This window comes from Chelonia mydas, chromosome 7, assembly GCF_015237465.2.
Source record: "Chelonia mydas isolate rCheMyd1 chromosome 7, rCheMyd1.pri.v2, whole genome shotgun sequence".
NCBI classification, from domain to species: Eukaryota; Metazoa; Chordata; order Testudines; family Cheloniidae; genus Chelonia; species Chelonia mydas.
This window is the reverse complement of record NC_057853.1, coordinates 65,830,549-65,856,647: the sequence shown is the minus strand read 5'-3', so window position 1 is coordinate 65,856,647 and position 26,099 is coordinate 65,830,549. Positions and strand designations below refer to the sequence as shown.

General features: G+C 42.7%; 1 long non-coding RNA gene across 1 annotated transcript in view; it reads right to left on the bottom strand.

Annotated features, from left to right (window-relative positions):
- Positions 1-18,491, bottom strand: part of LOC122466567 — a 35,960-nt gene extending 17,469 nt beyond the window's left edge. Inside the window, exon 1 of the long non-coding RNA XR_006292196.1 lies at positions 18,180-18,491. This is a non-coding gene — a long non-coding RNA (uncharacterized LOC122466567). The remainder of the gene's footprint in view (positions 1-18,179) is intronic.
- Positions 18,492-26,099: the final 7,608 nt, after the last annotated feature.

The following is a 26,099-nucleotide window of genomic DNA, read 5'->3' as shown; positions in this document are numbered from 1 at the left end:
TTGGAGGAGCACTTATTGTTCACACCCTGCACTGCTATTGCACTGAAAAGCTTTCCTGGTCATAGCAGGAGAGATCTATCTCTCCAGGACAAGTGACCAACTGGATTTACCAGAGAGAGAGAATACTGCAGCACCGGGACAGGTCAAGATTCAGCATGCAACTTTCCAAACCCCTCCTCTTTCTCAAACTGCCTGAGGACAGGAGTCCGGCCCGAAAGAGTAGTAGATGTGTCTAAAAGTGCTCTGTGCCTATGGTGAGGCAGAGGGACAGGTGTTAGGGAACTTTTTATGCTGGGGGTACCAGAGGGATACCACTGCAGACTAGAGAAGTCTCAGGGGCTGCTTTGACTTGTGCATGGCTGCCCCTGGCCCTTATGGGTTGTTGCAACAGCCAGGAATAGCCTGAGCATAGACCCCCCTCCAGCTTCTGCTGGGATAGCATAGCTCCAGTTCCACTGATTTTATGCCTGGCAAGTACTCCCTATAAATCAAGGAAATTCATCAGGTAGCCCTTACAGCTCTTTACATCAGGGTAGCCAGGGCGCACTGGCAAATCAAGCCCACCGGGCACAATTTCCTCCTCCTTATTGACAGTTAGCTATTGCAGCTGATGGTGTGAAAACAGTATCCATGGAAGAGGATCAGGCGAATAGCATTTAAGTGGGTGTAAGGTTCTTCCAGTTGTGTTCCTCCTGTTCTTACTACTTTTTGTAGATTATTCAGTCTTCAGTCACATACCTCATGATGCACAAGGGACCATTTCCTCTGTGACCTAGCGACTGCTGCATTGAGCAGTAGTTACCACTGTTATTTTTAAGTACAAGGGAAAACTTTGGTATCAACGCAATATTCTGTGAAAACGATTGACAAATGCTGATTTCTTAATGGCAACGACTGTAGGCTAATTGCACCTGAGATCCACGTCTAGCTGTTATACGAATTTTGCCTGTTGGTTGGTTATGCAACAATGTATTTATAGTCTGAGTAATCTGGGTGTTTTGAGGAGAGCTGCTTCATAAATAACCACCGGACCAGATGTTGACATCAGTTCTCTGGCTGCTACCTAGTTCCCAGAGCTAAGGGATGAGATCAAAACAGTGAGTGAGACTTACTCGCTGGCAGGCTACTTAAGTAACAAAAAAATTAACGTCTTTGGACATCTCCAGGAGCAATGAAAACTAATAATTCTTCTGGACAGGATGGATTTCCTGTTGACCTTCATAACAAAAGTTGGAGACCACAGTCTGGATACTTGCTGCTTTGAGATAACCAGCCAGTAAAACAGCATTGATAATTTTCACTGCAGAAAATTCATACTTGACAGCAGACATTTATTCTCTAGCTTCTAATTATTGTTTTTCTTATTGCAAATATTTATAGGGCACCCATCACCATGGTATTTCGGCTTGGAGAATATTAACTAAAGATAAAAACACTATCGTGGCATAGCTACAAAACCATACCTGTGCCAGCATAACCCCATAGCGTAGACACAGCCTACAGGGAGGAAAGGGTTTTTCCATCACTGTAGAAACAGACCTCCCTGAGCAATGGCAGCTGTGTCTACAACTGGGATTAGGTTGACATAGTTACAGCACTCTGGGGTATGAAAAATACTGCCAGATTTTAAGTGTAGCCCATACCTTACTCCTTTGCCAAGGGACATTGTCAGAGTCACAGTGTAGTCCTTACTGTCAGATCCTGTCTTGTATTTGGAGTAAAGGGTGTGTGGGAGGTGCAGTTCTCATTGGGATAGATAGAGAAAAGCAGAAAGAAAACCTGCTGGAAGGGTGGCAAGTGTAAGCTCTTTAAAACCGTGTTTCTTCTCATACAGCCCTCAGTCTACCTGGTAATGGGAAGACAGTCAACACAATGTGCTGTGAGGCAGCTGAAGATGAACTGAAGCTTCATGGGGAAGATTTTAAAAACACATTGTACTGGGAGGAATGGATGACTCAAAGAAATATAAATTAGATTCCAACCTACTTCTAGAACAGTTGAATAGTCCAAAGAAAAACTGCCTAATTTTAAAAGATTAGCAGCATTTCTGATTACTGAAGCAGACTCAATTCGCTCACTGTCAGGACCATCCCTAGGGGGGTGCAGGGCCCAGGGCAGAAGTGACGGATTAGTCTCTTCTGGGACCAACCGCACCAGCCAATTGCACCGGCCTGCAGAGCCCCCCAAAGTGTGGGGCCCAGAGTGATCACCCCGATTCGCCCTACCCAAGGGGCGGCTCTGCTCTCTGTCACACCTCTGGAATCACAAATGACATCTCTTTTCCAGCACTGGGGTCAGAAATGCCAATTGCTATTTTAAAAAAAAACAGCATAAACAAATGGGTTTCACAGTTAATTCATTTTGACAAGGGCTTCTTACCCTTTGACCCTTCCTATGACTGGTGGGAAAAAACAACCCATGGTCCTCCTTAAAGTCCAAGGGCTTCTGCCAGCCTATTCAGTGAAGCCCTCTCCAAGTCTCCATCTCCTGAGCAATCTGCTATGCCCACAAAAGAAAGCGCTCTGGGACAGATCTTCAGCTGCTACACCCTGGCATTGCATCACTGAAGTCAGTCGAGCTATGCCACTTTACAGCAGCGGAGGAGCTAGCATTGCATGTTTACTTTTCATCATCTAGGCTTTTCCCCCTTTTCAAAATCCATGCAATTAGTTTGTCATGCCCATCTGTAGTAACCTCCAATCAAAATCATTGTCCTTGCCAACAGACTCTAATCAATCCCAGAAACCTTCTCTTCAAGAGTATTGCATTTGCTAATGATCAACTCAGTGGTGCTTTCCAGAGGCTCATCTCTACTGAGGGAGACTAAATGAGGTGGGGATGAAGGACTAACAACTCTTTTCCATCTTGAGTCTGGGTCGCCCCAGGCTAAAATTAGCCCTTTGATTTAGATGAACTGATCTCACTTTCTGCCATGTTATAATTGGTGAAAAATACATAAATAGAGGGCAATTTTGCCGATCTGTAAATAAAAGTTCGGTGGTGTAGCAACAAACACCAATCATCTTTAGGCCTTCCCAAATCTAATAATTACCATGAAATGGAACTGGCATGATGCAAACAATCATCTTGTGTGAACTCTTCCTCCTCCACTCCCTTTGTCTGATGGTATCCTCCTTCAATGTCACATCAGATTACATCCAAACAACAGTAGATATTCAGTGTCTAGGGGCAAAGGTGGTGCCTTTTATGTTCTCTGTACAGCTCCGTGCACGTCTGTGGCACTATGCAAGTGGTAACTAACTATGATAATAATTCATGATAAAGTTCCCCACAAGCTGAATCAAGCAGCAGAGAATCTTTTGTTGAATAGCTACTGTTCCTTTTACTAAATAAAGCCCCAATCCTGCACACTGGTTTGCACAGGCAGACCCATGTACATGAGCAGATCCCTAGTGAGGTCAATGGGAAATCTGTGCATGCACAAGGGGCTGCTCATGTTGATCATTTTGCAGGATCAGGGCCTTAGTAACCATTAGCAACTAATATAGAAAGAAAAAATAAGTCAGTGATCTTGTTATCAGTGTAGACTGAAAAACCATAATTTCTGGATAAGCTGGGAGCATTTCCCACTACAGAGCTACCATCAGGCCTTTATTTATGACTGTCTTAAAAAAATATTGCATTTCAAACTGTCAGCTTTTTTTTTTTAAGCTATCTCAGTTTTGTTACAAAAAAAATCTAGGCAGGACTGCTGAATATTAAAAAGCAGTGCCAATAAAAATTAGCCAGAAGACCAAAATTCCTTAAAGAATCCACAGTAAAAATAGTTGGAGATGAATATGACATTTTGGAGCATGGGCACGGGAAATTAATACTTTCAGTGTAAATTATTTTTTCAGACAGAACAAAACATCAATGAATTATAAAAAATTAAAATCACTGATCCCTGCCTGGTCTGGGAGGAGTTTAAAAGGAACCACAAAACTAGAACAGCTTCAGACTCCACTCTCCACAGCAGGAGTTTTGCCATTTACTTCAATGGGCTAGGATTTCACGCACAAGCTTTACAGCAATGATGTTTATGAGTGCCTTTAAAAAAAAAACATTGACGCATATTTTAAACAAGCTGCAAAGTCCACATATAGATCTACCCTTTCCAAAGTTCAGGGATGTTCAGATCCAGTGGTTTGATCTAGGCCCATTTCTATTTTTAATAGACTAGTGCTTAAAGCACAGGAAGGGGAGATGTAGAACATGGGAAACTAAAGTATACCATTGTATAGTTTATAGTATACCTGCAAGGTAGATAACTGGTGTGCCACTCGTGAGTATTAGTAGTTGCTGGGATCGGAGGTGGAGAGAGTAAGGGGTACAGTTTATTTTTGGTTTTTATTCTTTTCAATTCCATTTTAAGGCATCTTTGCACTGCATCTTGTGGCGGCATTTGCACCAGTACAAAGTGGTTATAAACCACTACTAATCTACTAAGCGTTTTTACACCCACTTTGCACTAACCTTGTGCTGGTGTAAATGACTACACACAGGGCCTGCCTTTACACTGGTGAACATCATTGACTTCCATGGAGTTACTCCTGATTTACTGGTATAAGAACAGAACCAGGCCCAAAGTTCAGATCAGTGGGAAGCGGGTGTCTTAATTGCCTTTCTTGTTTCCATTTAGTGTAATTAGTTTATCATCCAGACACATTTTTTTTTCTCCCAGCGCTATTGAGGGCTTGACTGACTGAAGGATATATGTTGAAGCCATGGTTTTAGAGACAAGAGAAGTCAAATAATTAAAACACAGGATAACAAATGACATCACTGGAAGATGAACAATTTGGGATCTTGTTAAACCTAGGGCCTTAGTCAGCAATTTCATGCTGTGGCAATATTGTTATAACCTGTTTGACTCCTTGATATAGTATTCAGTCTATTTTTTTTAGGCGCCTACTCTCAAAAGAGTGACATGGAGTAAGTTGATGTATCTGCAGGGCTGCTAACAGCCATTGCAAACCTGCCTGCTTCATTGCTGGGAAATCGAGACATGACTTTCTGGAGGTTGACTAAGCCAGCAAGGAATGGTGCTTCAATTCCTTTGCAATGTGAAAAGAAGGAACTGAATCACTCTTAGTTGACGACACACAATAATGGTTGCAACTGAGAATCCTCAGTGATATAAAGGAATAGCCATTATGCTGTAAATGTAAGATACATCTAAAGGATTAAAGGGTAATTCTGCAAGCTATTCATTATTTCTCATGCCTGTGGAAGGGATCAGGTTGACATTCCTGATATGTGAAAGAACACAAATTGTAAAGGCAGAAGGTGTTCAAGTTTCCCCAGCTATGTATCTCAACCCTGAATTGAGAAACACTTCCAAGGATGAGAAGATAGTTTCATGGCCATTCAATCCACAGCTTCTCAGCTGGGACTGCCAACAAGGGGACAGATATTTGTGATGTGGACCACATCCAATAGGAACTAGACTGAGATCAGCATCACCACGGAGTTCTCACTTACAAGACATGACAGTGCTGTACGGTACTAGCATTTGTGCCGAGTTCCAATTCGCTGGGGGCACATTCAGTTCAGATGTCAGGGCAAACTTTGATAGGAGAAAAAAAGCATATTACAATAAATATTTAAAAATACAGTGGACCCACCTTAAATGGCCCCATTGGTGCATGTCTGTACCAAGGCTCTGCTCCTGCATTGAAATCAATGGAACACCAGGGGGCCACCCACACAGAATTCATTACAGGAGCAGGGCCTAAGTAAGGAAGCCAGAATGGTCTACTGGTTACATGTTATACATTGCTTGTACTTGCCATGGTTTAGGGGGCCTTTTAAGATGCACTGTGCCATGCCATCATCTCAATGTGTAAACTACTATGCCACAAACCATAGGGGAAACAGCCTCCCCCCCACAAGTACACCGATCCAAAACACATGGGAAATGTCCACATAGCAATCATCTCGAGGAGACAAGGAATAGAAATATCCCCCCTAGGAGTCATGAACTCACTGTACCCCACATATCCACATGGTCTGTCTACATTTCTTGTCTGCCTGCCGACTCAAACATGTATCCTGTTTAACCACCGAGAAGAATTACCAGCCAACTTCAATTCATTTCCGTCATCTTTTTTGCCTACTAAGATACACAGCAAGAGACCAAGTTAAAGTATATCTTGTGTTACTGTTGGCCCCTCCTCTTTAGCCAGGACCACATCCACTACTATCTCTTCCGTCTGTTTAGCGTTACTTGTAATCCAGCAGCAGATTTGGCATATAATAATAAAACCTAACTCTTCTGTAGCACATTTCATCAGTAGATCTCAAATCGCTTTACAAAGGGTCAGTCTCATTATCTCTCCTTTTACAGATAAGAAAACAGTGGCACAGAGAGGGGAAGCGACTTGCCCAAGATCACCCAGCATTAGAACTGGGACTAAAACGCAGGTCTTAGGAGTCCCAGACCAGCATACTATCTTCTAGGCCACGTTGCCTCCGGAGTTCTAGCACAGCTTGCATCAGCACCCTTCCGTTTGTACCGTGCTGCTCATGGGAACATTTGTGCGTGCAAAATATAAATGGCAAAGAATATACGAGTCTTCCCTCCCCTATAGTCTCAAGTGCTATTGAAATAGTTTATATTTTTCATTAACAACAAAGGATAGAGTTTAGATTACATTTTCAGTCTGTGATTAGATTGATGGAATGCATCCTGTGACCCCTATTCTTCTGAGTCATTCAGAGGCTGGTGTAAGTGAGCAGCAACGAGAAGATGTAATTGGCCTAGATTAAAATTTTACATGGATGACTGGGCTGCAAAATTGAGAACCAAATTTTGAAACCCCCGAAATTCGAGTCTGTTCAGATCTGGTCTTTGGTTCACCCATTATAGAAATAGGAGCTAGCTACAAATTTTGGGATTTGGATTTGAATATTTAAACACCCGCAGACCAAAAGATATTTAGCTCTAGGGTTCCAGTTAGGGCCCCATGTTTACTGTATTACATTAAGTTCAAATAAGTGACATCAGAAATATACACAGTATCTATAATAGATGGGGTGGGGGCGGTGTACATTTTTTACCAAATTCTTTCATGTCATTATAAGGGTATAAAATATTTTCTTCCAATCATTCTGAAGCCAGAATGGTGTGGGGAAATAAGACTTGGAGAGCAAGTTAAAAATAGTGTGCACTTTCCTTTAATCAATGTTAGGCTAAATCCCAATCAAAATCAAAAATATCTTCACACCAGTTCCAAATCAATTTTCACGCATCCATAATAAAACAAAACATAATCCCCCAATTTATGCCAGAAATGAGGTCTTCATTCCATTTAAAGGAAACATCTTGTTTTCTTTCATTATGTCCTGCTGCATATGTGTGCATGAATACTATTTTCCAAAGCTTAGAAGCATCATGATGACACAATACTTGGAAATGAAACAGAATTAATACAACTGGAAAATGAACTGCTATGTCTTGACCCAATATGACTCAGTTCATTCCAATGAACTATTGGTAGAAACATCCACTTCAAAATAAAAGGTAAATAGTCCAAAAGTTATGTCTCTGCTTTGTATAAGACAAGACAGCCTGCTTTTCTGCTCCCACTGAAGTCAATAGGATATTTGCCACTGAGTGAAATGGGTGCAGGAAGAGGCCTTGCATTATAGGGCCAGTTCCTCAGATGGTATAAATCAGTGCAGCTCCATTGACTTCAGTGACTTGGAACAATGACCTCCATTGAGCCATGTAGATTTACACCAAGTGAAGATTTAGCCCCATATTAGCGCTGGTGGGACTCTGATTGAAAGATGGTCCTAAGCTACAGAGACATTCACGTCTAAGTCCCCTGTCCAAAGATACTTCAATGACATAGGTGGCACGGATTGGTTGTCTCTGTCCTATTCCTAGTGGACCCACGTGCATAGCACACACCTGCCACCACAGCTGGCACCCTTATTGGCAAACACCATTGAGGTGCCAAGGTCTGAAGGAGCTCAGATGCTGAACCCCACCCCTTTCCCTCCTAGCAGCAGGCCTTCTGAATTAAAGGGTGACGTTCTGGGAGGAAGCTTGCTCAGTAATTTGTTACCCATGAAGATCCTGTGCTATGGTTAAACAGAGGATTTCGGTTTCCAGCATTGTCAATCCAACAGCTTCCAGGTGCACTAGATTTGCTTTAAAAAATTTAAATGAACTAATAATGGTAGCGTTGACCTGAGGACAGTGAATCACAGGAAGTCCAAGAATCTGTACTGCCCTTTGTCTTTGTGAAAGTAAGGAATTTACTTTAAAACAAAAGACTCTCATTAAGATTCAACTGGAAGTTTCACTGAGTCAAGTGGATTTGAAGTCACCACAATTAATTGCATGTTTACTTAAAAAAAACCAAACCATTGCTTTTAATTGACTTGTCCTATATCTAACTGTGAAGCTGCATCTGTTCCTGGCTAATCAAGCTGCAATGGGAACATTCTGTACACTAGCAGCTGAGGGCAAGGATTTTTGCCAAACAGGTGGGTGTCTTCTCCCATCATGATGTGCTGCCCTTGCTGACCAGTACATGTAACTGCCTGCAAAGGAAAGACAGGAATAGCTACGGTCTACTACACCTTCCATTGTGAGATGACAGGGAACCACACCTGCCTAGCCCGGAGTCTTTGGCCTTGGACTCAGGCCTCCTGGGGATTCCTTAGGCCTGTCTCCAAACTCTCAGAGCTTTTGGCACTGCAGCTGTGAAAATGATGTTGAATAGATGAGAGGCTTAATAGAGAGAGAGATGGCATTAGAGTACATCCAAGCTTTAAATAACACAGTTCCTGAAACTCTCCATTGCCCTTCCTTCTCAAGGCTAGGCCGGGCATGTATCTAAGGCCAGATACAGAGCTGTGATGTGGCTAGCTTCTGGTGCCCTGTTAGTGTAGAGACCCCCAAAAGCCAGCTCTCAGAGAACGATCCCAGTGCTGGAGGATCCTCTTGGCGTATAAAACTGGGGTAGCAGTGTCTACCACATTTCACCTCCCTGCAGCCAGTGTAGAGAGCATGGGCTTTCCTGCACTCCAGTGATTATTGGCTTCCATATCCACCTACTGGGACTATTGGCAAGTGGTGCAAGTTAGAGCTACCCTCAGGCTGCCTGCTTGGTCTCCTCCCTCAGAGGACTGGCCCAGCCCATAACCAGCCCAGGATCAAGATTTTTGCTGTCCCCTTCCTGATTTGGTCTGTGCACTCATTGGCCCCTGACAATGATCTGAGCCATTATTGTCCAGATTTTTAAAAATGTTTTATCTTCTTCTTCCCATATGAGAGAGAAACGGTGTGTGTTGGCGTGAGAAAGAGAGAGAAATAACAGTGGGCTTTTGGGTTAGCCACAGAGAAATCTGCTGGGTACTTTTTCATTCCTCCTTGTAATGGGATACTGAAGAGAATTCAAAACAACTATTGTGGAAGAATTGTTGCCATTAATGATCCCATGACTTTTTTCACGGATGGGCTGTTAGCATCAGTGCCTGGATCAAATTCCAATCTAAGTTATAACCAACTATTTGAAATACTGTACTGCTTTGGATATACATTACAGTTCCTATACAATACCATTATGTTTTATTGCTCTGTACTGTAGGACTCAATCCAATGTCTGCTGAAGTGAATGGAAGCATTTCATTGACTTCAGTGGTCATAGAATCAAAAGATTAGTTCATAAATGGCTGCCATGTTCCACCACAGAGGCGGCTGTAATTTAGTGGTGGCAATTCCTGTATAACTTAAGCTACAATTAGCTGTTCATTCAGGTGCACCAAGTAGATAATGCCTGTTACCAAAAATGGAATAATGTGTGGGTCTTGGTGCCAACTCAAGCTTTAATGTACATAATTTAAGGACTCCAGAAAGACAAGGATGGTCTTGCTGTTAAGACACTGGGTTTGATCTCAGTGAGATCTGGGTTTAATTCTGAGCTCTGCCACTGGCTTTCTGTGTGACCTTGGACAAAACCTTTAACCTCTCTGTGTCTAATTTCCCCATCTATGAAATGGGGATAATAAGACCTCCATTCTCCCACTCGTTGTCTACTTAGATTGTAAGCTCTTTGGGATAGGGGGCTATCTCTCACTATGCATAAAGACAGAGCCCAGTATACTGGCGCCCCGGTTCCAATGAGGGTCTCTAGGTGCTACTGTAATTTAAATAATAACTGAAACGGACTGCATGATCATAAAGAGTAATAAATGCACACACCGTTGTGTGCATGATGTAACAATATGCATTGTTTTTACAGCATTGAACATGTGTTTAGTGTTCGCGAACACAAGGGAGTCAACAGTGGGTGAAGACATGCATAATATCATTTCATTTCACACTTAGGGTGTGGAATATAGGGTGTAACTGTGAGCGTTGGGTGTAACTTGAATGCTGGATCCAAGTTACATCTTCTTCACCTCTTTATAGCCAGCCCTCCCCCACCCAGCTAACACACATAACCATCCAAGTGTGGCTGCACAGCCCTTGACGTGCTCAGGAAAAACAGATCAGAAAATATTTCACTCATGCAGTTTGAACAAGAACATTGGTAATACAAAAAGGAAGCACTGAAAGCTTTCTGAGAGTTTGGCAGTATGGCCCTGTCCTGTGACAGTCTGCAGCAGCGTGGTTATGTGCTGGCATCCCGTGACTCTTAACGTACAGAGTTACACAGCTCTTTTAGAGGACTCTGCACTTTATTTGGCCTTAGCAATCATCAATCTAACAGCAACATCGCTTCCAAAAAAATAAAACCCTAACCACATACTGACTTTTGGCAGAAAAAAAATATCCAAGACACTGCCGCATTTGGACCCTGTGCTGGTTAGCACAAATGTACAATTTATTACTCCAGAAAACCCTAAACATTAGCAGCTGCCTCCTCATCGCACTCCTCCATCTCTCAAAGGACCCCCTCACATCAGCTGTGCCAGTGGTGGGGCTGGATTAGTGACTCCTCTGAGGTCCATGCTAGGCCTTGTCCAGAGCCCCTCCTATGGGCTGAGGTCCCACTGGAGGCTCATGTTCCAGCTGACACACATCACAAACAGATTACGTCTGGCTCTTCCAGTGGCTGTTATTAGAGAGACACCAGTGACTCTACAGCTTCTCTGGAGGATACTGCAGTGAGTAGGGGATGAGGCAGAGGTGGATAGAGAGAGCAGGAACACCACAAAACACTTGCGCCTGCTAAAAATGATTTCCGCTTGGTAATTTTAGCCGCTGTTGTGTCCTTCTGCCCACCCTGCTGGATACGTTTTAAGTAAGAGGTAAGTGAAAATGAGAATTGTGACAGGGGTTTTTCCCTCAACCTCTATCTCCACACATTGCAGTTTCTCAGTGACCTCTTCTCAAAGACACACACCCATTTTTCCCAGCCACATATTTTTGGTCCAGGTGGGTGAAAATAGCTGGATATTCAAACTCCTGTGTCTCAAGTGTGTTGAAAACAATGACACTTGAGCGCTAGAATGAGCTGAACAGCTGCTCTTGGCTTGTCCTGTCTCCCCTCCCTCCCCCGACGTAACAGGAAATTTCAGTTTTAGGTGTTAAGATTGGATACAAATGAACAAATCTGGAGCTTTTTAAACAAGGGAATGAGTAAGTGCAAGCTAAATATATAGCCTCACATCCTGTTGTGGTCCTTAATAATGGAATCAGTCTTCAAAATAAACAACACAGAACCATCTAGGTCAATGCACTTGGATTTATTTTCTGCTGGTAACCAATGCTAGCTTTAATAGCTAGCTCCAGGCTTATTGCTTTTGTCTCTTATCTGCTCTCTCTCAAATCCATAATACTTCACAGAAGTGAGGAAGATTCCATGACATGTCTGTTATCAATTATGAACAGCTATATGTAAATGTAGATTGAGCCTACATGGCAAGTATATAGCAAGAAATCCAAGATATAGTCCCCTATGATACAAAGACTAACATGCTTGCTTAACTTTGTTCACTGACATCAAGGCTTCCACACAGCTCAAGTTCCAGCTTCATTTACTTGATTTGCCAGGGAGCATGTCATGCCCAGCACGCTGCACAGCTCCCAGGGACCTCTAGTAGCTAAACGATATGCTACATGTAAACATCATTACCAGTCTGTCGGGAGCAAGAGGGTAAAGAGCCACCCCCTCAGCCTGAGGGCGGGGCCAGACCAAGCTTACACCAATCCCCAGAAGGGGAGGGGTGGGACAGGAAGTACAAAGGGCGGGGCCCTTTGCCCAGTGAGGGAGGGAGACACAGGCTGCTCCCTTCAGACCATGCTGCTGACCCAGGAGGAACCTGACCTGGGGGAAGGACTGAGGCAACCAGGACTGCCAGCTGCCGAGTATCTGGAGGGGCCAGGCTGTAGCCAGGGCCAGCACGAGCCCGACATGGAGCGGGAGCTGGAGCTGCCAGCAGCTGAATACCCAGATGAGCTGGAGGGACCGGGTAGGAAGTAGCCCAGGGGCAGAACTGCACCGTGTGGCGGGTATATTTGGTCAGTGGGGCGCGGATGGTTCTCCGCTGACCCAGCGGCGGGACCCTCTCCTCCCGCCACTGTCAGGGCCCTGGGCTGGAACGCAGTGGAGTTGGGCGGGCCTGCGTTCCCCTACCCCGGCCAACCCGCCTTAGGTAGCAGAATTCCGAGCGCTGCAGACCCATGCTGGCGCTCCCCCTGTCTGAAGGGCGCGCTGCAGACTCTAGCCAGCACACCTTCGCCGCTAATTCCCCAGTGCCTGAAAGGTGTGACTAAGGCCTGCCAGTGGGATAGTAGCTCTCCATCACCCCCTAGAGGCTGGGTGGACCGATTTAAACCTGTCACACAGTCTCTTCTTGTTCAAGTCATTGTATCCAAGGGAACTTATCTGTTTTCATCTACCATTCTGAACAAAAGGGGAATGGGGGCTGGTGCTGAATCATTAGGTTGAGTGCTCCTATAGGAATCAGGCGGTTCCTGTTCATTCCCCTGAGGGTTGGGCATCCTGCTTGGGACAGGTATCTCCTTGGAAGTGGTGGTGGTCTCCCTCTCCAGTGAGGACTGGATACCTGAGCAGAGATTGACTTGCATATAAGCCAGCTCTTTGAAAACAGGTGTATATTTTCAACCAAAAAGCTGGTTTAAGCAGAGCATATACAGTATGTAAAATAGTTTTCTACTAAGGATAGTAACTGAGCCTAGTATTCACCTATTCAACAAGGAAGAACTGGCAACAGGGGGCCAAAAGAGCGCTGTTTTCAATGCACTTTGGACAACAAGGTACTGAAATCCTAATGCATAGCTACACTTCAGCTTTGCTACCTCTAGAACTGCACACCTCAATCCTCAGGCTGCTGGTGTGTTTTAGACTGACCCCCCTAATGAGTGTATATGTGCATAGGGGCATACCTTGTGTATTTACACGCGTGCGCGCACACACACACAGAAATTGAAAAGCCAGAGATTTTCCTCCTAGATGTTTCTTGCACCTTTTCCCCAAAAGATTCTGTTTGATGTAAGTTATATCAAATCTCAATAACCTATTCCCCCACTTTAGGGTGAGTGTGGACCTACGTCTCAGAGCTCAGAACTGTCTCCTTGGTATTCCGCCTTAACAGGATTTGTTTGTCTATCCCTCCTCTGCTCTGTTCAATGTCACTTTCACAGCTGTAGCACCAAGACTCCTGAGATTTTGAGAGACAGGATGGAGAGACCTCTACAAGAGCCTGAATCTCGGACTGAAAGCCTAGCATTATGCAAGTGTGGGGCTTAAAGGCACACACATTAACACAATCACAGCACATGCTACAGTTCAGATTGTGATGTGATTTCTACTTTAACCACTCCTTTGCACACTACAAACTGTGCATCTATTTGTAATCCCCAAAAAGGCTACACAGTGCAGCTCGGCTTGTGTGAGTAAAACAAAATGCATTGCACATTGCTAGTGGAGAGGAAGTACTACCTCTTGAATGGATTATGCTGAGGGATGGGATGCAGTTAATTTTGTCTACATTCAGTTTATCATCTTGGATGTGTTGCACTTTCAAAACAAACAGTTGAGACCTGGGACTTTTCCTAGAGCCTTATTGACTGACCAGGAGCACTGATAACAAGTCAGCTTTGCTTCAGTCAGTTTGAGCTAAAGCCTCCATGATCAGCTGCTTGAGTTTTCTTTCAATCAAACAATAATGTGGGAGCAGATTCATCCCTGAAGTAATGCCCCTGAAATCAGGTCCAAGACACAAAAACCATTTTGTTTCCAATATCAAGAATGGCGCAGGAGCTCTCCTGCTTCAGCCCAGATACATTAGCTACTAACAACACTCTAAAATCAGGCCCCACGCAGTCCTTTTCCACCCGGTCATGTGATATGACCTCATCCTACCCCTTTCACCCACATCAGCTGTGACAGAGAATTTCCAATCCCCCATTTCCTGTTCTTTACAATGTCCACAATAAGCTTTCTAATCACACCTGATGCTTCTCCAAAGCCTCTGCCCCACCCAAAGACTAAAGATCACTCCCAGTTAGGCTCTCCTGGGCCCTCCCCGACCCTGCCAAATTCCAGAGGCTCATCTTTAGCCCCTTACTCCTAAATCACATTTCTTCCAGTAGATTCTCCTTCCTAGAGGCTGTTTTTTTGTTTTTGCCAGAGTTGTGGTCAATCCACTTACCTTCTTGCTGCCACTCCCCATACCACCTTCTGTTTTTTCCATCATGCTGGACCTTCTCCATCCGCAAAGCATTGCAGTCATCCAGGCCTGCGTCTCTGCCACCTCCCACTGTTGGTGGCATCATGAGGCAATATGGGGAGGAGACATCTTGTACAATAAGAGCATACTGAACACCACTAAGACATGAAGGTGGGAGTGCCCCTTTCTCTAGGAGTTGGGCGTGAGGTAAAGCCCCATTTGGGGGGCATGTCAGAAAAGGGAGTAACCAGTTTGAATACCACATTTCCAGTCAATACTTTTTTTTTTCAGTTGGCTGAGAAACCTCTCTGCCTTTACTCTTCTCCATGTTCCTGGAGGTAGGAGCTGCTAGACTGTACCTCCCCTATACATCAACTGAATAGCATCACTGTTGTAATTGCTTTTTGTTAAGCTCTCTGGTTGTATCCATGGCACTATATAAAACAGGGTCCCTCCCCTGAAAAGAGTTCTCCTGATATGCTGAGGCTATACTAACTGCATTGGAGAGGGGTAGCATGACTCTGGTGTGGGAGGTTGTCCTGGCCTTTGGTCTGCAGGAGACTTACAGAAGAGACAAAAAGAAGAAATCCTTCAAGAATGAGGGATTTGACAGAACAGGTGCAGAGCATGAAAGCCTAACATAGCTGCTCTTAAGCACTTGGGTGTCTGGAGCTGAGGTTTGGTCAGGTAACGAATATGTGGAACGGCTACCCCGAAGGGAGCTCTCAGCCCTAACAAAAAAAGGACTGTATGCTGGCTCATGGTAATTGGTGCCTGAGGTGAGTGTAGCTATGTTACTTCTCTCTCCCCCCCCATGCCCTCCCTCACCCCGATGGCCTTCCCTCTTTCCAGTCATACCTTGGCGCTCCCCTTCTAATCCAGCTGTCCACTTGTTCCTGTGGCACGAGAGAGAAACCCACGTTAACAGCCGGATGGGTGTCTGTCTAGTGGTTAGACCAAATAGTAAGGTTTGAGAGTCTGTTACTGCCTCTGAACTAATGTACCTGGTGGGTCCTTTAGCTCAAACACTAGACACTCATGCTTTTGATCCAGAGGACCCATGTCCAATTCTCACTGTTGATCCACACAGGAGGTGGTTACATGAGCAATGTTTATGCTGCTGTCAGTGCATCTGATTTATTCTGCTCCTGCTGATTGGCTCTACAGCTATTGGTAAAGGGGGAGGGGAGCATGAAATGGACCTCATGTTGTAGAAGAATCTTGTGCAGTCTTTTCCAGAGGACTTAATGACAGCATAATATCAGGACACCCTTAGTATACTATCTCACAGTAAGAGTGTACTAGAAAATGGAGGGTATTCTCAGAAACGTCAGTTTAAAATTAGAGAAGGCTGAAGAGGTGGTTTTCACTAGGACATTTTAAGATTTTCAGCTGGGTTCCGGTTTGGATTTGACAGTGCCAAAATGCTGTGGGATCTTCTAAAGATTTTGGCCCAAAGTTGCATAAATCTTCTGAGATCAATTGATCTCATAAGACTCCTGCCATCATGAAAGGTGAATTTATGAGATTTTCACCAGTATTGACATGGTGCCTTCCTTGAACTGGAACTGGGAATTAGGCTCTTTCTTGTTTTGGATCAAACTCCGAACAGGTGGATTGAGATCTGGCGATTTCAACTTCAACTCTTTCAAGATTCAAAGGGTTGCAGATTTGAGGCTCCAGTCTGAACCCATCTAGTTTTAATCTGCGGAGAAGTGCTTCTTACACTGGGAATTTTCATAATGTGGAACTGAGCAAAGTGGGTTCTCTTTTAAAATCAAATAAAGTGATCATTGCAAATTTGTATAAATACACTTTGCTGAAAGTCCTTAAATACTGAAGTTCTGCCACCTGCTGAAATCCAACAGGATCATGAGAGAACAATATTTGCGTTGTGGGTGCCTCTTCTCCAAGTATTTTAATTTTTCCAAACAAGAGGACAGATGCTCAGTGTCGCAACAGTAAAATCAATTTTCATCAGCTGTGGGTCAGGAACAAAAAATTACATCACAAGGCTAAACAAAAAGGCTTGCTGAACAGCTGGAACAACTTTAAAATCTGATCTTATTTTAGCGGAAAATATTTGGTAATACTAAAAAAAAAAAGGTTTCAGAGTAGCAGCCGTGTAAGTCTGTATCCGCAAAAAGAAAAGGAGTACTTGTGGCACCTTAAAGACTAACAAATTTATTTGAGCAGAAGCTTTCGTGAGCTACAGCTCACTTCATCGGATGCATACTAAAAAAATAGAATCCTTAAAGGATGTTTAACACACGTGTATTGCATTTGGAATTACATCCACATTAACAAATAACACTGCCCCTTGTATTCTTTTGTTGCGTTCATATCTCATGCCAGAAGAATTCAGCGTTGGCTACAGAGGGCATAATAAAATATTCTTTCAGTGTGAAAATCCTCACCATAAATATCAAGGTATAAACTTCTGTCCTTAAGAGCATGGAGAACCTTTCTTAGCACAGTTTATTAACAAAACTATCTACAATGTCTTTTAGAAGCACTCTCATCCTTTTTGAACAAGGAAAATTAGAATTGCTCAAGGCTTTTAGAAGATGAGTCAAATCAAAAAGACTCTTAGCACATGTATTTGCACTGTTATAACATCTCCCATATCATCTTTACGTTAGATTATGATAATGTAGTGGTGCAATTCCACTTAGTAAAATTTTATTAGATTAATAACACTGTCTGACCCCCGCAATGCCAAAACACTAAACTAATCTACACCTCTTCTTAGCAAGTCATGCAAATCAAAATGCAGACACTTTTAGTACCTCCGAAGACTATACCAGTGGGATGAGATGAATGCAATGTAACTGAAGGAGAACTAAGAGCATTACATAGAAAGAGTATTAGAATTTTACTTAGAATTCAGATGCATTTAATAAAAGCTGTATACTGTGACTTCAGGGTGTCTGCTCTGAATGTTAATGAAAATGCATTTCATTGGGACTTGCTCTAAGCAGCTGTCAACTGAGCAAGGGACAATCCTTTGGTGCCACCTAGTGGTACAATAAGACTAAATAAAACCTCCCTTTGCTGGCAAAGCCTATAGATTTAGGATCATAAGGCATTAATGGGAGCTCATTGCAAAGGCCTTGGGTAGTAAGCATCACCTCTTGAAAGAGTTATATGAAATGTGCTATGGGACAGCTCAATAAAAAGTAGGAGGGAAAATCAGTTTATATTTATGAAACTGATCATTAAGATACAAGTTCTATACAAGATATTTTAGATAATTTTAGTCTTCTGCTAAAGCAATATTGTACCAGCCCACAATCAGTTCATAAATAAAAATGCATCATTGTATAACAATCAGCAAGTTGAACACAGCATTGCAAGACTATCAAATGCACCACAGCCATAGAACATACTACATCTACAGCAGAATTAAAACCCCAGCTCAAATCCCCATCTTTACAATGATACAATTGTGAAGAAAATTCCAAGCCAAGACTCAAAATTTTAACTTGACTACTAAAATCTAAATACATGAAAAAAATTACCATATCTGAACTAGTCACTAAATCCAAAGTAATTGCGCTCCTGTTATTTTGTGGAGTATTTAGTATTCCACTCTGTTCCCAGTTCTGCCGCAGGATTCCTGTATGACATTGCACAAGCCACAGTGTTGGGAGCTGTAGCTCCCTTGAAAAATATATCACACTTCAGCTCTACTCTTGCAAGTTGTCACATGCCTAATTTAGGTGAGAAGGCTAATTAACTTCTATGAGACTACACATGTGCTTAAAGTTAAGCACCTGCTTAAGTGTTTTGGGGATCAAGGTATTTTTCAGGTACTTGAGACCCAATTCAGGACCGCATGCCTATCCAGGGCAAAACTTAAGGACATGCGTGACTCCCATAGCTGTCCCGAATACAAAGGGACTTAAAACACATGCTTAAATGCTATCCTGAACTGGGCCTAAATATTGATTTAGTACTTAAACGTTGCACACCCAAGTTTAAAGTTTCTGTCCCTAAGCTTCCCTCTCCCTTTCCCTATTTGTAAAATAGGTGCAATACTAGTTATCTACCTGAGAGGAGAATTGAGACCCCTCTATTCATTGTCTGTAAAATGCTTTGAGATCCTCAGGTATATCTTTAATTCTCACCATATCACCACACCCAATATGCTTTTCAATTAGGGATTTTACCTTCTACGTGCATTTGGACAAATGCATGAGGTAGGGTTTTAAATCTCACAATTTAAATTAATATCCATGTTGCATATTGGGGTGCTTTATTACGGTAACAACCATTTAAATATCCAAAATTACTTTTATTTAAAGCTCCGCAACAGCTTCAGTGACTGATATCCTCTAAGCACATAATAGATCTACCAGAAAGGGCTCGGCCACACAAGAAAGTTACACTGGTTTATCCTAAGGTGTGAAATTAAACTAATGTGGTGAATCTGGGGTATGGACAGTCTTGTTTCAGTTTAAATCCACTGGGAACAAGTTTAAGCTAAATGAAAATCAGAGCATATACACAGGAATCTGCACCAGTTTAACTGTAAACAATTAAGCTGCTTGTTGGTACTCTGAACATCTGAAAATAAAGCAACTTTTATTTAGGTGCGTAAATTTAGGTAGCTGTTTGAAAGTTTTGGCACCAGTGTTTTATCTTCTACCATGCTAATTTCCTATGTAAGGCTAAGTTTGTAGATAAAAATCAGAACATGATGACTGCATTAATCACCTGGAACAGATCATATTTTTCTTTGAATTTACGTAATCATCCCTTTGTTTTCCAATAATTTACACGTGCAGAGCTGAACTAATCTTGCCACATCTATTCATACCACAAGGAGGCCTTGACAGAGTAATGAATATTTGTTAAGCACTGAGCTTCTCAACTGAAATATACATTCCTTAGTAATTGGCATTTTTTATTAATGACACCATTACCTGTTTTAAAATTATTAATAACTCAACCACAGCACCATCCATGAATAGGGATCAAAGTGCTACTGAACTAAGCCAGAAGGGGCCTAGAAGTCTGTTCCAGACCCCTGACTCAAACCGTGGAACAGAATGAGTTACCCCTTGAACACGGGTCTGTGTGGAAAGAAATACTGTAGTGTATTATAGGGGATTTCATTATCGGAGACATACCCTGGAGGTCTCATGCATCCAGTTGTAATTCATTAGAGTTTCTAAAAATTACCGAAAGTTTCTTACATAAATGGCATTGAGCCCAGCCCATGGTAACTATTTTGAACCTCATTATCACACATGAAGATGAACTAATCATGGACTGGAAGGTGATAGTTGTCTAGGGACAAGTGATCATGACCTGATTACATTCAGTCTGGGCAAACAGAGGACTGCGTCCATCAGTATTACATATACTTGGTGCTTCCAAAAGGACTAATATCTCAAAGCCGGGAAAAATTATGAGTGAAATTGACTGGGAATAAAAATGTAGACCAAAAGTGTGAATAAAAATTGGGAGTTCATTAGGTTGCCAAAAAAAACCATGATTCCACAATCATGAAAGAGCTCTTTGGCAAAAAGCCCATGCTGATTCAGTGGCATAGTGAAAGTAACAATTTAGAAATAAAGAAGCAATATAAATAAATGAGGGAAAGTGGAAATCGATAGTAATCAATATAAATTAGAAATTATGAAGCACAGAAAATTGATAAGGGAAGCTGAAGATATGTGGGGGGGAAATATCCATGGCTAGGAGGGCTGAGCACAAGAAAGAAGAAGTTTATATATATTAGGTACAAAAGAAATCTTAGCAATGATATAGGCCTCTTACTAGATAAAGATAGTAAAACTGTTAACTATGTAGAACAGCAGTTCTCAAACTTCATTGCAACATTCTGACAACAAAAAGTACTACACGACCCCAGGAGTGGGGACTGGAGCCTGACCCTATCTTTGCCCCGCTGCCCAGTGCTGAAGCCACAGCCTGAGCCCTGCCACCCAGGGCTGAAGGCTTCGGCCCGGGAAGTGGGGCTTGGCATTCAGCTTCTGCCCTGGACGCCAACAAGTCTTAACTGCCAGCCCTGGTGACCACATTAAAATGTGGTCCCGACCCACTGTCTGAGAACCACTAATATAGAAGAGAGAAGTGTTCAATAGATATTTGTTCTGTTGTGACGGGTTCGGTCACAGACCCCCTTGGGACTGTCACCCATGCTGAAGTTACCTCTGACCCCATTTTCCCTACCAGCTTGGGACTCCAGAACCCTGCCTTGTTGAGCCAGACACACTAGCCTGCTGCAACACAGACCCAGGATCTGGGCCATACCCCCAAAGCTGCAGCCTTTCACCAAAAACTGCTCTTCAGGTTACCTGACTCCAGCATCCGGCCACCCAGTTCCCAATGGGAGCCAAACCCCAAATAAATCTGTTTTACTCTGTATGAAGCTTATACAGGGTAAACTCATAAATTGTCCGCCCTCTATAACACTGATTGAGAGAGATGCACAGCTGTTTGCTCCCCCAGATATTAATCACTTACTCTGGGTTAATTAATAAACAAAAGTGATTTTATTAAGTATAAAAAGCAGGATTTAAGTGGTTGCAAGTAATGACAGACAGAACAAAGTCATCAAGCAAAATAAAACAAAATATGCAAGTCTAAGCCGAATACATTAAGAAACTGTTTACAGGTAAAATCTCCCCTTCAGAGATGTTCCAATAAGCTCCTTTCACAGATTAGACTCCTTCCTAATCTAGGCCCAATCCTTTCCCTGGTACAGTTCTTGTTTGTTCCAGCAAACATCTTAGGTGGAAAGCAGGGGTGTTCTCATGACTGGCAGCCCCCTTTGTTCTGTTCCACACTTTTATAGCTTTAGCACAAGGCAGGAATCTTGTGTCTCTCTGGGTCCCGCCCCTCCTTCTAAATGAAAAAGTACCAGATTTAAGATGGATTCCAGTGACATGGCCCCATGTCTTGTGAGACCCCAGCCTCCATTCTTCCAGGGCTGGCCCACACTCACCCAGGAAGGTTTGCAAGTAAACAGACCATTTACAACCAATTGTCCTAGTCAATGGGAGCCATCGAGATTCTAAACCACCATCAGTGCACACTTTGCATAATTACAATAGGACTTCAGAGTTATACTTTATATTTCTAGCTTCAGATACAAGAATAATTCCTACATACAAATAGGATGAGCACAGTCAATAGATTATAAGATTTGTAATGATACCTCACAGAGACCTTTTGCATAAAGCATATACCAGTTACATTATATTCATACTCAAGCATATTTCCATAAAACATTATGGAGTGCAGCATCACATCTGTATTTGGAAAGAAACAGAATGATGCACTTGTATGCGGATGAAGTACTTTCCCATCCATTAGGAACAGAAGATGATGTATATCAAATAGGGATAAATATTTTAATTTCAGCAAGCCGAAAAAGCTTGCACCCAAGATTCTTAAAAGAACTGGTTGAGAAGATCAGTGGTCCACTGATTTTTTTTTTTAAAATAAATCTTGGATTACTAGGGAAATGCCAGAAGACTGGAAGAGGGATAATGTTGTGCCAATATTCTCAAAGGGTAAGTGGGATAACCTGGTAATTATAGGCTAGTTCAGTAGTTCTCAAACAGTGGGTTGGGACCCCAAAGTGGATCACGACCCTGTTTTAATGGGGTTGCCAGGGCTGGCATTAGACTTACTGGGCCCGAGGCTGAAGCCTGAGCCCCAGCACCCGGGGCCGAATCCAAAGCCCAGGGGCTGCTGCCCTGGGACTCGGGGCTCAGGTTACAGGTCCCCTGCCCAGGGCTGAAGTCCTTGGGCTTCGGCTTTGGGCCCCCCGTACAGAGTGGTAGGGCTGGGGTAGGCTCAGTCTTTGGCCCCCTCTCCTGAGGTCGTGTAGTCATTTTTGTTGTTAGAAAAGGGTCATAGCGCAATGAAGTTTGAGAACTGCTAGTTAGCCTGATATCAATTCCAGGCAAAGTAATTCTTTATCAGTTGAATCATGTATCAGCGTTTCCATTAAAGGATAGGAACAGAACAATGTTAGTCAATATGGGTTTTGAAAAAGAGATCTTGTCAAACCGGATTTCATTCTCTGAGATTAAAAGTTTGGCAGATAAAGGTAACCATGTAGATGCATAGACTTTTGTAACGTGTTTGACTTAGTACCACATGATGGATTTAAAAATGAGCACTACATCAATAAAGCACATAGATTTCAAGAAGGCAGACTTTAGCAAACTCAGGAAGTTCGTAGGTAAGATCCCATGAGAAGCAAGTCTAAGGAGAAAAACAGTTCAAAGGAGTTGGCAGTTTTCCCAAAGAGACATTATCAAGAGCACAAGAGCAAACTATCCCTGTGTAGGAATGATAGGAAGTATGGCAAGAGACCACGGTGGCTTGACCAGGAGATCTTCAATGATGTGAAACTCCAAAGAGTCCTACAAAAAGTGGAAACTAGGTCAAATTACAAAGAATAAATATAAACAAAACAAAACATAAGCATGTAGGGACAAAATTAGAAAGGGCAAGGCAAAAAACAAGATCAAACTAGCTCGAGACATACAAGGGTAACAAGAAAACATTCTACAAATACATTAGAAGAAAGAGGAAGACCAAGGACAGGGTAGGCCCCGTTTCTCAATGAGGGAGGGAAACAGACAGAAAATGAGGAAATGGCAGAAGTGCTAAATGGCATTTGTCAAGGTTCCTCCCCCACTCTGAACTCTAGGGTACAGATGTGGGGACCTGCATGAAAAACCTCCTAAGCTTATCTTTACCAGCTTAGGTCAAAACTTCCCCAAGGTACAAAATATTCCACCCTTTGTCCTTGGATTGGCCGCTACCACCACCAAACAAATACTGGTTACTGGGGAAGAGCTGTTTGGACATGTCTTCCCCCCCAAAATACTTCCCAAAACCTTGCACCCCACTTCTTGGACAAGGTTTGGTAAAAAGCCTCACCAATTTGCCTAGGTGACTACAGACCCAGACCCTTGGATCTTAAGAACAATGAACAATCCTCCCAACACTTGCACCCCCCCTTTCCAGGGAAATGTTGGATAAAAAGCCTCACCAATTTGCATAGGTGACCACAGACCCAAACCCTTGGATCTGAGAACAATGAAAAAGCATTCAGTTTTCTTACAGAAAGACTTTTAATAGAAATAGAAGTAAATAGAAATAAAAAAAAAGATCCCCCCTGTAAAGTCAGGATGGTAGATACCTTACAGGGTAATTAGATTCAAAACATAGAGAATCCCTCTAGGCAAAAAACCTTAAGTTACAAAAAAGATACACAGACAGAAATAGTTATTCTATTCAGCACAATTCTTTTCTCAGCCATTTAAAGAAATCATAATCTAACGCATACCTAGCTAGATTACTTACTAAAAGTTCTAAGGCTTCATTCCTGGTCTATCTCCGGCAAAGACAGAATATAGACAGACACACATACACTTTGTTTCTCTCCCTCCTCCCAGCTTTTGAAAGTATCTTGTCTCCTCATTGGTCATTTTGGTCAGGTGCCAGCGAGGTTACCTTTAGCTTCTTAACCCTTTACAGGTGAGAGGAGATTTCCTCTGGCCAGGAGGGATTTTACAGGGGTTTACCCTTCCCTTTATATTTATGACAGCATTTTTGTTTCAGTTTTCACCAAAAGGGTTACAAGTGATTAGATGTTGTCATAAATATAAAGGGAAGGGTAACCACCTTTCTGTATAAAGAACTATAAAATCCCTCCTGGCCAGAGGCAAAACCCCTTCACCTATAAAGGGTTAAGAAGCTAAGATAACCTCGCTGGCACCTGACCAAAATGACCAATGAGCAGACCAGATACTTTCAAAGCTGGGGGGGCGGGACAAAGGGTCTGTCTCTCTGTGTGATGCTTTTGCCGGGAACAGATCAGGAATGTTCTTCAGAACTTCTATTAAGTTAGTAAGTAATCTAGGTAGAAATGCGATAGATTTCTTTTGTTTAATGGCTGGTAAAATAGCTGTGCTGAATGAAACGTATATTCCTGTTTTTGTGTCTTTTTGTAACTTAAGGTTTTGCCTAGAGGGATTCTCTATGTTTTGAATCTGATTACCCTGCAAGGTATTTATCATCCTGATTTTACAGAGGTGATTCTTTTACTTTTTCTTTCATTAAAATTCTTCTTTTAAGAACCTGATTGCTTTTTCATTGTTCTTAAGTTCCATGGGTTTGGGTCTGTGTTCACCTATGCAAATTGGTGAGGATTTTTATCAAGCCTTCCCCAGGAAAGGGGGTGTAGGGCTTGGAGGGATATTTTGGGGGGGGGGGGGGAGGGGGGAAGACATCTCCAAGTGGGCTCTTTCCCTGTTCTTTAACATGCTTGGTGGTGGCAGCACAGGGTTCAAGGACAAGGCAAAGTTTGTACCTTGAGGAAATCTTTAACCTAAGCTGGTAAGAATAAGCTTAGGGGGTCTTTCATGCAGGTCCCCACGTCTGTACCCTAGAGTTTAGAGTGGGGAAGGAACCTTGACAGATGTCTAACAGTGATGTGGTATATCTTGACTTTAGTAAGGCTTTTGATACTATCTTGCATGACCTCATAAACAAACTAGGGAAATACAACCTAGATGGAGCTACTATAAAGTGGGGGCATAACTGATTGGAAAACCATTCCCAGAGAGTAGTTATCAGTGGTTCACAGTCAAACTGGAAGGGCATGTCAGGTGGGGACCTGCAGGAATCAGTTCTGGGTGTATTTCTGTTCATTACCTTCATCGATGATTTAGATAATGGCATAGAGACTACACTTATAAAGTTTTCGGACGAAACCAAGCTGGGAAGGGTTTGGAGGATAGGATTGAAACAATGTGGCCAAATTGGAGAAATGGTCCTAAGTAAATAGGATGAAATTCAATAAGGACAAATGCAAAGTACTCTACTTAGGAAGGAACCATCAGTTGCCTGCATACAAAATAGGAAATGACTGCCTAGGAAGGAGTACTGCAGAAAGGGAACTCAGGATCATAGTGGATCACAAGCTAAATATGAGTCAACAGTGTAACACTGTTGCAAAAAAAGCAAACATCATTCTGGGATCTATTAGCAGGAGTGTTGTAAGCAAGACACAAAAAGTATTTCTTCCTCAACTGGAGGACTGTGACCAGTTCTACGCGCCACATTTCAGGAAAGATGTGGACAAATGGGAAAAAGTCCAGAGAAGAAAAACCATTAGTAAAGGTCTACAAAATATGACCTGTGAGGGAAGATTTCTCCAGACCAAACAAATCCAATTTTTGCAGAGAAGACGGGGGGGGACATGAGAACAGTTGCCATGTATATAAAAGGTTGTTACAAGGAGAAAAATTGTTTTCAAACACTGAGGATAGGACAATGGGCTTAAATGGCAGCCAGGGTGGTTAAGCACTGGAATAAATTGCCTAGGGAGGTTGTGGAGTTTCCATCATTGGAGATTTTTAAGAGCAGATTAGACAAACACCTGT